General features: G+C 44.8%; 1 protein-coding gene across 5 annotated transcripts in view; it reads right to left on the reverse strand.

Annotated features, from left to right (window-relative positions):
* The window catches only part of LOC139572396 (zinc finger protein 135-like), a 29,448-nt gene extending 16,101 nt beyond the window's left edge, over positions 1-13,347 (reverse strand). For 2 of the 5 annotated variants that reach the window (XR_011674398.1, XR_011674397.1), the window contains exons 1-5: positions 13,047-13,255; positions 10,009-12,549; positions 1,012-1,132; positions 460-634; positions 168-316 (exon numbers count right to left, since the gene is read on the reverse strand). The gene's annotated coding sequence lies outside the window, so the exon portion shown is untranslated. Of the gene's footprint in view, positions 1-167; positions 317-459; positions 635-1,011; positions 1,133-10,008; positions 12,550-13,046 lie in introns of all 5 variants that reach the window. The other 3 variants (XR_011674396.1, XR_011674395.1, XR_011674394.1) reach the window with 3 other exon arrangements.

The raw sequence follows: 13,347 nt of genomic DNA on the forward strand, positions 1-13,347 counted from the left end.
TTAATGGTTTCCTTTTGCGCCGGTCTTAGTTTTCATAATCAAATATAGAGAAACAGACAAATGCAGCACATATCGCACAAATATATGGGTATATTGTATCAGATACACAGTTCAGGACATGAAAATACTCTGAGGGGGACACATTAGAACAGTAGCGTCTCCATTACCAGTATCAGCAGTTACCGGTTTCTCGTTAGTCAGGGCAGACAAAGGTTCAGGAAGGTTGCTATGGGCAGCAGATAAGGCTGACTGTTTCCTCATCATTGACTCCTCTACTGAAGGAAATTGTACTTCCCATGTCAGTCAGTCTCTTGCTCTGTGTTTTCACATAGGGAAGAGGTGAATTCTCATTAAAACTAGATTCAGGGTGGAGTTTTTCTAGCCTCTGTGATACTAGTAACAAGATGCTACTATTTCCAACATACATGAGTGACTTTCTTATGCTATTTTAATACTTACTGTCTTTACTTTTAGGCAGGCTCTCTGGCAGGACTGATGAGGAAAATGTAAATGTTCAACGTAGATCCTCCAATAGCAGCCCAGGCAAAAACGATCATCCAGCTTTTGTTCAAACCACGCGTCTCCTCTTCCACCACAATCTAGCCAGGGAACCCCCACTACCGTCTCCAGGTAACTTAACAAAAGAAACAGCGCTTTGAGCCACGTGATTCTACATCATAACATCGAAAACTGTCTTGGTTTATCGAACAGTCATTTTATATTTTGAGTTAACTTCCCCTTTGCACGCAGAAATGTTAGTCAGTCTTTCTGGGGCCCCTGGCAACAATGGCCAAGAAAACCCCTTCTATAGATTGGACAAGACAGGGATGGGGCTGTGCTACTGACTTGAAATCATAAAATAAACAATGTAACAACCATACCACTGGTATCACTACATTTTGCATCTGTATTTTTCACACCAGATTTAGCAGCCTGTGCAACATTTTATCCCCATGCTGTCATTCAAATTGTCTCACCAAAAAACAGCCCACATGCATCTCACATACTCACACACTGATGTAGTGTTGTTCTGTTGGGTTTGAATGTTCCAACTTGTGTCTTCCATGCCTTGAATCAAATTGATAGGTTGTAGGCACCACAACCCATAGAGGCTGTCTGACATCCAGATGATCTAATCAAAGTGAAAAGAACAAGCTACAGGAATTCCCAAATCAAATCTATTCCTCTTGTCACTGTAGGCAGCTAGCTACAGTGCCTTCAGAAAGTATTTATACCCCTTGACTTTAACATTTTGTTCTATTACAGCCGGAATTCAAAATATATATTTTTCTCACCCTTCTACACACAATAGCCCATAATGACAAAGTGAAAACATGTTAATTGAAAATGTTTTCACATTTATTGAAAATGAAATACTGAAATATCTAATAATTTACTTAAGTATTCACACGCCTGAGTCAATACATATTAGAATCACATTTGGATGCGATTACAGCTGTGAGTCTTTCTGGGTAAGTCTCTGAGACATGTGACAAACTCATTTTGTTTGGAGCGAGTAGTTGCATTCCGCTTTGCTCCACAGGTAGTATTACAGGTAGTATTACATTTCATTTCATTACAGTACAACAGTTTGATTTGTTTGATCTTAGCTGGCTACATAGCCGTCTTTGTATCCAAGATAATTGTGTAGTCTAGAGTAATTGTCGAGGTTACCTAGCCAGTTAGAGGTTACCTAGCCAGCTACACTTTCAAACAAAGACAACAACGCAGCCACTGCTAGCTAGCCTATTTCACCAGCCAGCAGTACTATATCATTTTAGTCAATAAGATTTTTTGCAACGTAAGCTTAACTTTCTGAACATTCGAGACGTGTAGTCCACTTGTCATTCCAATCTCCTTTGCATTAGCGTAGCCTCTTCTGTAGCCTGTCAACTATGTGTCTGTCTATCCCTGTTCTCTCCTCTCTGCACAGACCATACAAACGCTTCACACCGCGTGGCCGCTGCTACTCTAACCTGGTGGTCCCAGCGCGCACGACCCACGTGGAGTTCCAGGTCTCAGGCAGCCTCTGGAACTGCCGATCTGCGGCCAACAAGGCAGAGTTCATCTCAGCCTATGCTTCCCTCCAGTCCCTCGACTTCTTGGCACTGACGGAAACATGGATTACCACTGATAACACTGCTACTCCTACTGCTCTCTCCTCGTCTGCCCACGTGTTCTCGCACACCCCGAGAGCTTCTGGTCAGCGGGGTGGTGGCACTGGGATCCTCATCTCTCCCAAGTGGACATTCTCTCTTTCTCCCCTGACCCATCTGTCTATCGCCTCCTTTGAATTCCATGCTGTCACAGTTACCAGCCCTTTCAAGCTTAACATCCTTATCATTTATCGCCCTCCAGGTTCCCTTGGAGAGTTCATCAATGAGCTTGACGCCCTGATAAGTTCCTTTCCTGAGGATGGCTCACCTCTCACAGTTCTGGGTGACTTTAACCTCCCCACGTCTACCTTTGACTCATTCCTCTCTGCCTCCTTCTTTCCACTCCTCTCCTCTTTTGACCTCACCCTCTCACCTTCCCCCCCTACTCACAAGGCAGGCAATACGCTTGACCTCATCTTTACTAGATGCTGTTCTTCCACTAATCTCATTGCAACTCCCCTCCAAGTCTCCGACCACTACCTTGTATCCTTTTCCCTCTCGCTCTCATCCAACACTTCCCACACTGCCCCTACTCGGATGGTATCGCGCCGTCCCAACCTTCGCTCTCTCTCCCCCGCTACTCTCTCCTCTTCCATCCTATCATCTCTTCCCTCTGCTCAAACCTTCTCCAACCTATCTCCTGATTCTGCCTCCTCAACCCTCCTCTCCTCCCTTTCTGCATCCTTTGACTCTCTATGTCCCCTATCCTCCAGGCCGGCTCGGTCCTCCCCTCCTGCTCCGTGGCTCGACGACTCATTGCGAGCTCACAGAACAGGGCTCCGGGCAGCCGAGCGGAAATGGAGGAAAACTCGCCTCCCTGCGGACCTGGCATCCTTTCACTCCCTCCTCTCTACATTCTCCTCTTCTGTCTCTGCTGCTAAAGCCAATTTCTACCACTCTAAATTCCAAGCATCTGCCTCTAACCCTAGGAAGCTCTTTGCCACCTTCTCCTCCCTCCTGAATCCTCCTCCCCCTCCTCCCCCCTCCTCCCTCTCTGCTGATGACTTCGTCAACCATTTTGAAAAGAAGGTCGACGACATCCGATCCTCGTTTGCTAAGTCAAACGACACCGCTGGTTCTGCTCACACTGCCCTACCCTGTGCTTTGACCTCTTTCTCCCCTCTCTCTCCAGATGAAATCTCGCGTCTTGTGACGGCCGGCCGCCCAACAACCTGCCCGCTTGACCCTATCCCCTCCTCTCTTCTCCAGACCATTTCCGGAGACCTTCTCCCTTACCTCACCTCGCTCATCAACTCATCCTTGACCGCTGGCTACGTCCCTTCCGTCTTCAAGAGAGCGAGAGTTGCACCCCTTCTGAAAAAACCTACACTCGATCCCTCCGATGTCAACAACTACAGACCAGTATCCCTTCTTTCTTTTCTCTCCAAAACTCTTGAACGTGCCGTCCTTGGCCAGCTCTCCTGCTATCTCTCTCAGAATGACCTTCTTGATCCAAATCAGTCAGGTTTCAAGACTAGTCATTCAACTGAGACTGCTCTTCTCTGTGTCACGGAGGCGCTCCGCACTGCTAAAGCTAACTCTCTCTCCTCTGCTCTCATCCTTCTAGACCTATCGGCTGCCTTTGATACTGTGAACCATCAGATCCTCCTCTCCACCCTCTCCGAGCTGGGCATCTCCGGCGCGGCCCACGCTTGGATTGCGTCCTACCTGACAGGTCGCTCCTACCAGGTGGCGTGGCGAGAATCTGTCTCCGCACCACGTGCTCTCACCACTGGTGTCCCCCAGGGCTCTGTTCTAGGCCCTCTCCTATTCTCGCTATACACCAAGTCACTTGGCTCTGTCATATCCTCACATGGTCTCTCCTATCATTGCTATGCAGACGACACACAATTAATCTTCTCCTTTCCCCCCTCTGATAACCAGGTGGTGAATCGCATCTCTGCATGTCTGGCAGACATATCAGTGTGGATGACGGATCACCACCTCAAGCTGAACCTCGGCAAGACGGAGCTGCTCTTCCTCCCGGGGAAGGACTGCCCGTTCCATGATCTCGCCATCACGGTTGACAACTCCATTGTGTCCTCCTCCCAGAGTGCTAAGAACCTTGGCGTGATCCTGGACAACACCCTGTCGTTCTCAACTAACATGAAGGCGGTGACCCGTTCCTGTAGGTTCATGCTCTACAACATTCGCAGAGTACGACCCTGCCTCACGCAGGAAGCGGCGCAGGTCCTAATCCAGGCACTTGTCATCTCCCGTCTGGATTACTGCAACTCGCTGTTGGCTGGGCTCCCTGCCTGTGCCATTAAACCCCTACAACTCATCCAGAACGCCGCAGCCCGTCTGGTGTTCAACTTTCCCAAGTTCTCTCACGTCACCCCGCTCCTCCGCTCTCTCCACTGGCTTCCAGTTGAAGCTCGCATCCGCTACAAGACCATGGTGCTTGCCTACGGAGCTGTGAGGGGAACGGCACCTCCGTACCTTCAGGCTCTGATCAGGCCCTACACCCAAACAAGGGCACTGCGTTCATCCACCTCTGGCCTGCTCGCCTCCCTACCTCTGAGGAAGTACAGTTCCTGCTCAGCCCAGTCAAAACTGTTCGCTGCTCTGGCACCCCAATGGTGGAACAAACTCCCTCACGACGCCAGGTCAGCGGAGTCAATCACCACCTTCCGGAGACACCTGAAACCCCACCTCTTTAAGGAATACCTAGGATAGGATAAAGTAATCCTTCTAACCCCCCCCCTTAAAAGAGTTAGATGCACTATTGTAAAGTGGTTGTTCCACTGGATATCATAAGGTGAATGCACCAATTTGTAAGTCGCTCTGGATAAGAGCGTCTGCTAAATGACTTAAATGTAAATGTAAATGTAATTTTATGGAGGGCCAAGCGTCTGCAGGTTCACACTCTTTCCTTGATTGATGAATTAAGGTCACAGATTTGTAAGGAGCTCCGCTCACCTGGATATCTAGGTCTTAATTGAAAGTAAAAAACTAAAACCAGCAGGCACTTGGACCGCCATGTGAATGAGCTTGACTCACCTGCTCGAAGAACTTTGCACAGCTGGATTGTACAATATTTACACATTCTTTAAAAAAAATATTCAAGCTCTGACAAGTTGACTGTTGATCATTGTTAGACAGTCATTTAAAAAAGTCTTGCCATAAATGTTGAAGCTGATTTAAGTCAAAACTGTAACTAGGCCACTCAGGAACATTCAATGTCATCTTAGTAAGCAACTCCTGTGTATATTTTGCCTTGTGTTTTAGGTTATTGTCCTGCTGAAAGATTAATTTGTCTCCCAGTGTCTGTTGGAAAGCAGAGTGAACCAGGTTTTCCTCTAGAATTTTGCCTGTGCTTAGCTCTATTCTGTTTATTTTTATTAACAAAAAAAACTATAGTCCTTGCCGGTGACAAACATACACATAACATGATGCAGTTACCGCCATGTTTGAAAATATGAAGAGTGGTACTCTGTGATGTGTTGGATTTGCCCCAAACATAACGCATTGTTCAGGACATAAAGTTAATTTCTTATCCAATTTTTTTGCAGTTTTACTTTAGTGTCTTATTACAAACAAGATGCATGTTTGGAATATATTCTGTACAAGCTTCCTTCTTTTCACTGTCATATATGTTAGTATTGTGGAGTAATTTACAATGTTGATCGATCCTCAGATTTCTCCAATCACAGCCATTATACTCTAACCGTTTTAATGTCACCATTGGCCTCGTGTTGAAATCTCTGAGCAGTTTCCTTCCTCTCTGGCAACTGAGTTAGGAAGAACGCCTGTATCTTTGTAGTGACTAGGTGTATTGATACACCATCCAGTGTAATTTGTTCTGAAAGAACTGCAAAATCTGGACCCCTACAAATCAGCTGGGCTACACAATCTGGACCCTCTCTTTCAAAAATTATCCGCCGCAATTGTTGCAACCCCTATTACTAGCCCGTACAACCTCTTTCGTATCATCTGAGATCCCTAAAGATTGGAAAGGTGCCACGGTCATCCCCCTCTTCAAAGAGGGAGACACTAGACCCAAACTGTTACCGACCTATATATATCCTAACCTGCTTTCCTAAAGTCATCGAAAGTCAAGTTAAACAGATCATCGACCATTTCGAATCCCCCCCGTACCTTCTCTGCTATGCAATCTGGTTTCCGAGCGGGTCATAGGTGCACCTCAGCCACACTCAAGGTCCTAAACGATATCATAACCGCCATCGATAAAAGACAATACTGTCCAGCAGTCTTCATCGACCTGGCCAAGGCTTTTGACTGTCAATCACCGCATTCTTATCAGCAGACTCAATAGCCTTGGTTTCTCAAATGACTGGCTCGCCTGGTTCACCAACTACTTCTCAGATAGGGTTCAGTGTGTCAAATCAGAGGGCCTGTTGTCCGGACCTCTGGCAGTCTCTATAGAAGTGCCACAGGGTTCAATTCTCGGGACGACTATTTTCTCTGTATACATCAATGATGTCGCTCTTGCTGCTGGTGATTCTCTTATCCACCTCTACGCAGACGACACCATTCTGTATACTTCTGGCCTTTCTTTGGACACTGTTAAGAAACCTCCAGACAAGCTTCAATGCCATACAACACTCCTTCCGTGGCCTCCAACTGCTCTTAAATGCAATCGCTGCCCGCACCTGCCCGCCCGTCTAGCGTCACTACTCTGGACGGTTCTGACTTAGAATATGTGGACAACTACAAATACCTAGGTGTCTGGTTAGACTGCAAACTCTCTTTCCAGACTCACATTCAGCATCTCCAATCCAAAATTAAATCTAGAATCGGCTTCCTATTCCGCAACAAAGCATCCTTCACCTATAGTGGGGCAAAAAAGTATTTAGTCAGCCACCAATTGTGCAAGTTCTCCCACATAAAAAGATGAGAGAGGCCTGTAATTTTCATCATAGGTACACTTAAACTATGACAGACAAAATGAGAAAAGAAATTCCAGAAAATCACATTGTAGGATTTTTAATGAATTTATTTGCAAATTATGGTGGAAAATAAGTATTTGGTCACCTACAAACAAGCAAGATTTCTGGCTCTCACAGACCTGTAACTTCTTCTTTAAGAGGCTCCTCTGTCCTCCACTCGTTACCTGTATTAATGGCACCTGTTTGAACTTGTTATCAGTATAAAAGACACCTGTCCACAACCTCAAACAGTCACACTCCAAACTCCACTATGGCCAAGACACCAGAAACAAAATTGTAGACCTGCACCAGGCTGGGAAGACTGAATCTGCAATAGGTAAGCAGCTTGGTTTGAAGAATTCAACTGTGGGAGCAATTATTAGGAAATGGAAGACATACAAGACCACTGATAATCTCCCTCGATCTGGGGCTCCACGCAAGATCTCACCCCGTGGGGTCAAAATGATCACAAGAACGGTGAGCAAAAATCCCAGAACCACACGGGGGGACCTAGTGAATGACCTGCAGAGAGCTGGGACCAAAGTAACAAAGCCTACCATCAGTAACACACTACGCCGCCAGGGACTCAAATCCTGCAGTGCCAGACGTGTCCCCCTGCTTAAGCCAGTACATGTCCAGGCCCGTCTGAAGTTTGCTAGAGAGCATTTGGATGATCCAGAAGAAGATTGGGAGAATGTCAGATGAAACCAAAATAGAACTTTTTGGTAAAAACTCAACTCGTCGTGTTTGGAGGACAAAGAATGCTGAGTTGCATCCAAAGAACACCATACCTACTGTGAAGCATGGGGGTGGAAACATCATGCTTTGGGGCTGTTTTTCTGCAAAAGGACCAGGACGACTGATCCGTGTAAAGGAAAGAATGAATGGGGCCATGTATCGTGAGATTGAGTGAAAACCTCCTTCCATCAGCAAGGGCATTGAAGATGAAACGTGGCTGGGTCTTTCAGCATGACAATGATCCCAAACACACCGCCCGGGCAACGAAGGAGTGGCTTCGTAAGAAGCATTTCAAGGTCCTGGAGTGGCCTAGCCAGTCTCCAGATCTCAACCCCATAGAAAATCTTTGGAGGGAGTTGAAAGTCCGTGTTGCCCAGCAACAGCCCCAAAACATCACTGCTCTAGAGGAGATCTGCATGGAGGAATGGGCCAAAATACCAGCAACAGTGTGTGAAAACCTTGTGAAGACTTACAGAAAACGTTTGACCTCTGTCATTGCCAGCAAAGGGTATATAACAAAGTATTGAGAAACTTTTGTTATTGACCAAATACCTATTTTTCACCATAATTTGCAAATAAATTCATTAAAAATCCTACAATGTGATTTTCTGGATTTTTTCCCCCTCATTTTGTCTGTCATAGTTGAAGTGTACCTATGATGAAAATTACAGGCCTCTCATCTTTTTAAGTGGGAGAACTTGCACAATTGGTGGCTGACTAAATACTTTTTTGCCCCACTGTATGCTGCCAAACATACCCTCATAAAACTGACTATCCTACCGATCCTTGATGTCATTTACAAAATAGCCTCCAACACTCTACTCAGCAAACTGGATGTAGTCTATTACAGTGCCATCTGTTTTGTCACCAAAGCCCCATATACTAACCACCACTGCGACCTGTATGCTTTCGTTGGCTGGCCCCTCGCTTCATATTCGTCACCAAACCCACTGGCTCCAGGTCATCTATAAAGTCTTTGCTAGGTAACGCCCCGCCTTTTCTCAGCTCACTGGTCACCATAGCAGCATGCGCTCTAGAAGTTATAGATCACTGGTCATCCCCAAAGCCAAGTGCTACTTTGGCAGCCTAACCTTCCAGTTCTCTGCTGCCAATCACTGGAACGAATTGCAAGTCACTGAAGCTGAAGACCTATATTTCCCTCTCTAACTTTAAGCATCAGCTGTCAGAGCAGCTTACCGATCATTGCACCTGTACACAGCCCATCTGTAAATAGCCCACCCAACTACCTCATCCCCATATTGTTATTTATCTTTTTGCTCCTTTGCACCCCAGTATCTCTACTTACATTCTTCTTCTGCACTATCCATCACTCCAGTGTTTAATTGCTAAATTGTAATTATTTTGCCACTATGGCCTGTTTATTGCCTTACCTCCCTAATCTTACATTTGCACACACTGTATATAGAGTTTTCTATTGTGTTATTGACTGTAAGTTAGTTTAACCCATGTGTAACTCTGTGTTGTACTGCTTTGCTTTATCTTGGCCAGGTCACAATTGTAAATGAGAACTTGTTCACAACTGGCCTACCTGGTTAAATAAAGGTGAAATAAAATAAAAGTAATTAATAACTTCACCATGTTCAAAGGGATATTCAATGTCCGCCTTTTTATTTTATACCCATCTACCAATAGCTGCCCTTATTTGCTTAGTATTGGAAAACGTCCCTGGTCTTTGTGGTTGAAACGGTGTTTGTAATTCACAACTCAACTGAGGGACCTTACAGATAATTTTGTGTGGGGTACAGATGAGGTAGTCATTCAAAAATTAAGTTAAACATTATTTCACAGAGCGAGTCCATGCAACCTATGTGACTTATTCACATTTTAACTCTTGAACTTATTTAGGCTTTCCATAATGAGGTTGAATACTTGACTCAAGACATTTCAGCTTTTCATTTTTTATTCATTTCTAATAACATAATTCCACTTTGACAGTATGGCCTATTGTGCATAGGTCTGTGACAAAATCTCAATTTAATCAATTTTAAATGTAGGCCATAACATAACAAAATGTGGAAAAAGTCAGGGGTGTGAATACTTTCTGAAGGCACTGTATGTAGCTGTGTCAACTAACGTTAGCTATAGCGAAATTCTGCAGGTAGGCCGACATGTTGGAAAACATGCTCTAACTCCAGTTAGCTAGCTAAAGAAACATGCACGCAATAGCAAGATAGGTTAATGTAAGACTCGCAGTTACTCACCCAAAAATGTGTTAGTGCAAACTTGTCCTCGAACCACCAGTTAGATAGCTGTCGACATGATGAAAGCTACTGGCTAGCTAATGTCAACATACCGTGTAGTCCAAACCCGACAAATATCAATATTTATAAATAATGCATTGCACATAACATTTATGTTTTCGCCAACGTTCAGATACAGTGGTGTCTGCCATAATTTTAAATGTTAGCTTATTGTATTCGTGATTCAATTGTTTTTTCTCCTCACTCAACATCCGGTAGGCCGGAAATGGCGTCGCGGTGCCTGCCTACCTCATCAAAGGTGGACAACCGGTGTAAAAGAATAAAAGTTTCCCAAAAAACTTAGTGCAGTGCGTATAAAATTATCAGGAGATAGAAAAATATTCTGAAGACAACACCTATTTTTGTGTGTTATGTGCATTCACAAGTGACAAACTATGTCTGAGTGCTATCCCAAGCAATCAGTGAATACATGATCTGCATTTCCATCATGCTCTCTTGGCAGAGGCTATAAAACTGACCCTGACTTGTAAAACAACTAACCAAAATCTAAATCTTAACCCTACCTCTAACCGTAACCCAATTTTAAGTATCTCTGGAGAAAAAAAATGTTTTGCAGGTCAGGAATGTCCGTATAGCCTTTTCCAGCTATCACTTATGGCTGCAGCTATTGCTTCGGTCCCTGAAATACGAAAAACACACAGATTATTACACCTTAGTTGCTACAAAGGAAAGGGAGAGAGCGGAAACAAAACAATATTTTATTCCAAGACCACAGAAATGGCTAAAAAGAACCAACATGTTCTTGTGATATGGCCAATGCGGCTTATACCAAATTTTCAGTAAAGCTACTGTAAAAAAAAAACTACTGCATTTTCAAATGACAAACTTTCATACAATGTTTGTGGTTATCTGAACCATACAGACTGATTTGATACTGCATATGTAACATTTTCAATATCATTTGACAAACACACACAAAAAAAAAAAAACTAGGCTACTGACAGATTAGTTGTAAATTGAGTAGTTAGATTAGAGTTAACTGGTACCTTACAAAACGGGCCCATAACCCATAGAAGATGTTTGTCTGTTGCAAATGCAGAGGGTTCACATTGGGAATGCTTTTTGCACTGTTCATGTCTGTAGTACTGGGAGGGAAGAGGTTAATTGTTGGTATGACAGCTGACTTGGTTTGGTGAAGGAACTTTTATGCCGCATTCACGTGCTAGTCAGAACTAGGAAACACGGACATTTCCAATTTACTAACTGGTTGTTATACATGTGCCGTGTTCAACCAGTCAGCAAGTCGGAAATTTCAGAGTTTCCTAGTTCCGACTAGCACGAAAACGCATCCTCAATCACAAAACAGTCATCGTCTGAAACCTCAGTTTTTACAGAAATGGCAGACAACCCGGTGCCCCTATCCGGGCCTACTGCCTTGTGGTCGTATACAGTTACATTCGCTGAAGTTTGAATGTTGAACGCCAGCTCCTTGTCACCATTCCTTCGAGGAAAGGAGTATGGGTTGGTCCCCCCCTCCCCTTTTCTGTGACCATTGAGCTGTTTGCCAGACGTCAGACCCAGTTCCTGCGCAAAAAATGACTCTGCCATTGTGCAACGGTGCCTCTCAAGCAGCTTGACAGTTTGGAAGGGCTCCTGACAAACTCTACACTTCAAGTATTTTGTTCCAGAAGTCCCTGGAACGGGCTGCTGTGAGACCATATGCATCCCTAGCTGCAGCTCCCCATTGAACGGGTCAGGACAGTGCTGACGCTGGACAACCTTCTTAGCCTTCCCCGCAGGCTGTTTCCTGTTACTCAGCACTGTGGCAGTGGTAAATCTGGTTTCAGGAGTTGCCCGATATGAGCCACACTGGTGGTGGCCAGGCTGTGGTGACTTGTTGTTGCTGAGCAGGAGAACCCCGCACTGCAGGCAGCCATGGACTTTATTTCTTGCATGAGTGTTGTGGTGCCATACCAGTAAGTCTTTTGTTGCAAAGCCCAGTTCACAGTAGGCACACCTGTAGGGCTTTGTCCTTCCAAACTTGCGCAGGGTCTCCACCAACACAACTGGCTGGAATTGGTGCCAGAGGTCCGTTGTTGGGGCACTTTGACCAGGTGGAGGCTTTGTGGCTCGTGGCATAGGGGCCGATAGCATCGGAGTCGGTCCAGGCTTAGCCCAGCTTCCCTGCCCCGCCGTCAATACCAGCCTCGAAAGCTGTTCCTTGTACTCTCTCTCCCTCTGATATGGTTCCTTCTTTATGGTGCTATAATTAATTACAGTGTGGCCTGGTTCATGTAACCCGCTGTGGTCCATCATATCAACATACATGGAGAACTCTGTTCCACAGGAGCAGATGTAACCAGCCGCAGGACAAAAGTGGTCATGAAATGAGGTTTGGTCTGGAAAGATCATTTCACAACTAAAGCAAAAAGGGGGTCCACCATCACCAAGCTCCCTTTCCCCTTTTACATTGTTCAGCTTTTGCATCTTGACCGGTCCTCGATGCGATGATTCATGTAGAATAGGGCCTCTCTGGAGTGTCTGAGGTAACGAAAGGATAATCGTTTAGAAAGCCTGTTCAACTGTACTTATGACAAATTATATATCAACAGGGAAGTATTGCATAAAAAGCGGGGCACATAATTAAGCAACACAACATTAGGTAGCTGTAGGGCGTGCTAACATTTAGACTTAAATAACTAACTTGTTAAGTAGTGTGATATTGATAATTTCACTATGTACCTAGCTAACACCTTGGTCGTAAATCACTATGAAACGTCGTCACCCCAAGCCCGACGCTGGCCCACATTTGGGGGTCTTTGTTTCTTGGACCAGCGGGGTGTTCAAAAGCTTACACCCAATTTGCAAACTAAAACTTAATAATACATCGACACAAGTAATTATATTTGACATATATACCTATCTATGTTGCTAGCTAGCTATCCAGCCTAGGAAATGTTTGTTAATATAGCTAGCTAACTAAAGTCAGCTATCCATCCCCAAAACATAGCTAGTCTAGCTAACGTTAGCAGCATTACCTTACACCGGCGTGTCACTGCTGTCCACGTTCATATTACTGCCATTGATATAAAATTCGAACATTTGTAACTTTGCTATAATATTGCTACGTAGCTTTATTCATATTTCATATCCTTATCGGCTGAATTTTGGGACGCGGCAGCGAGGTGGAAAATACAACTTACTTCGTTTCGTTGGCGGGTAAACGTCCAAATGCAATGTAACACTGCCGCCTGTCGGGTTGGAGTATGCAAATTGATTAGTTGAGTCAAAGATTAAGAGGCGAAGCGAGAGGGATTACTCCGCCCAAAATCTGTCCAC

Source organism: Salvelinus alpinus, chromosome 4, assembly GCF_045679555.1.
Source record: "Salvelinus alpinus chromosome 4, SLU_Salpinus.1, whole genome shotgun sequence".
NCBI classification, from domain to species: Eukaryota; Metazoa; Chordata; class Actinopteri; order Salmoniformes; family Salmonidae; genus Salvelinus; species Salvelinus alpinus.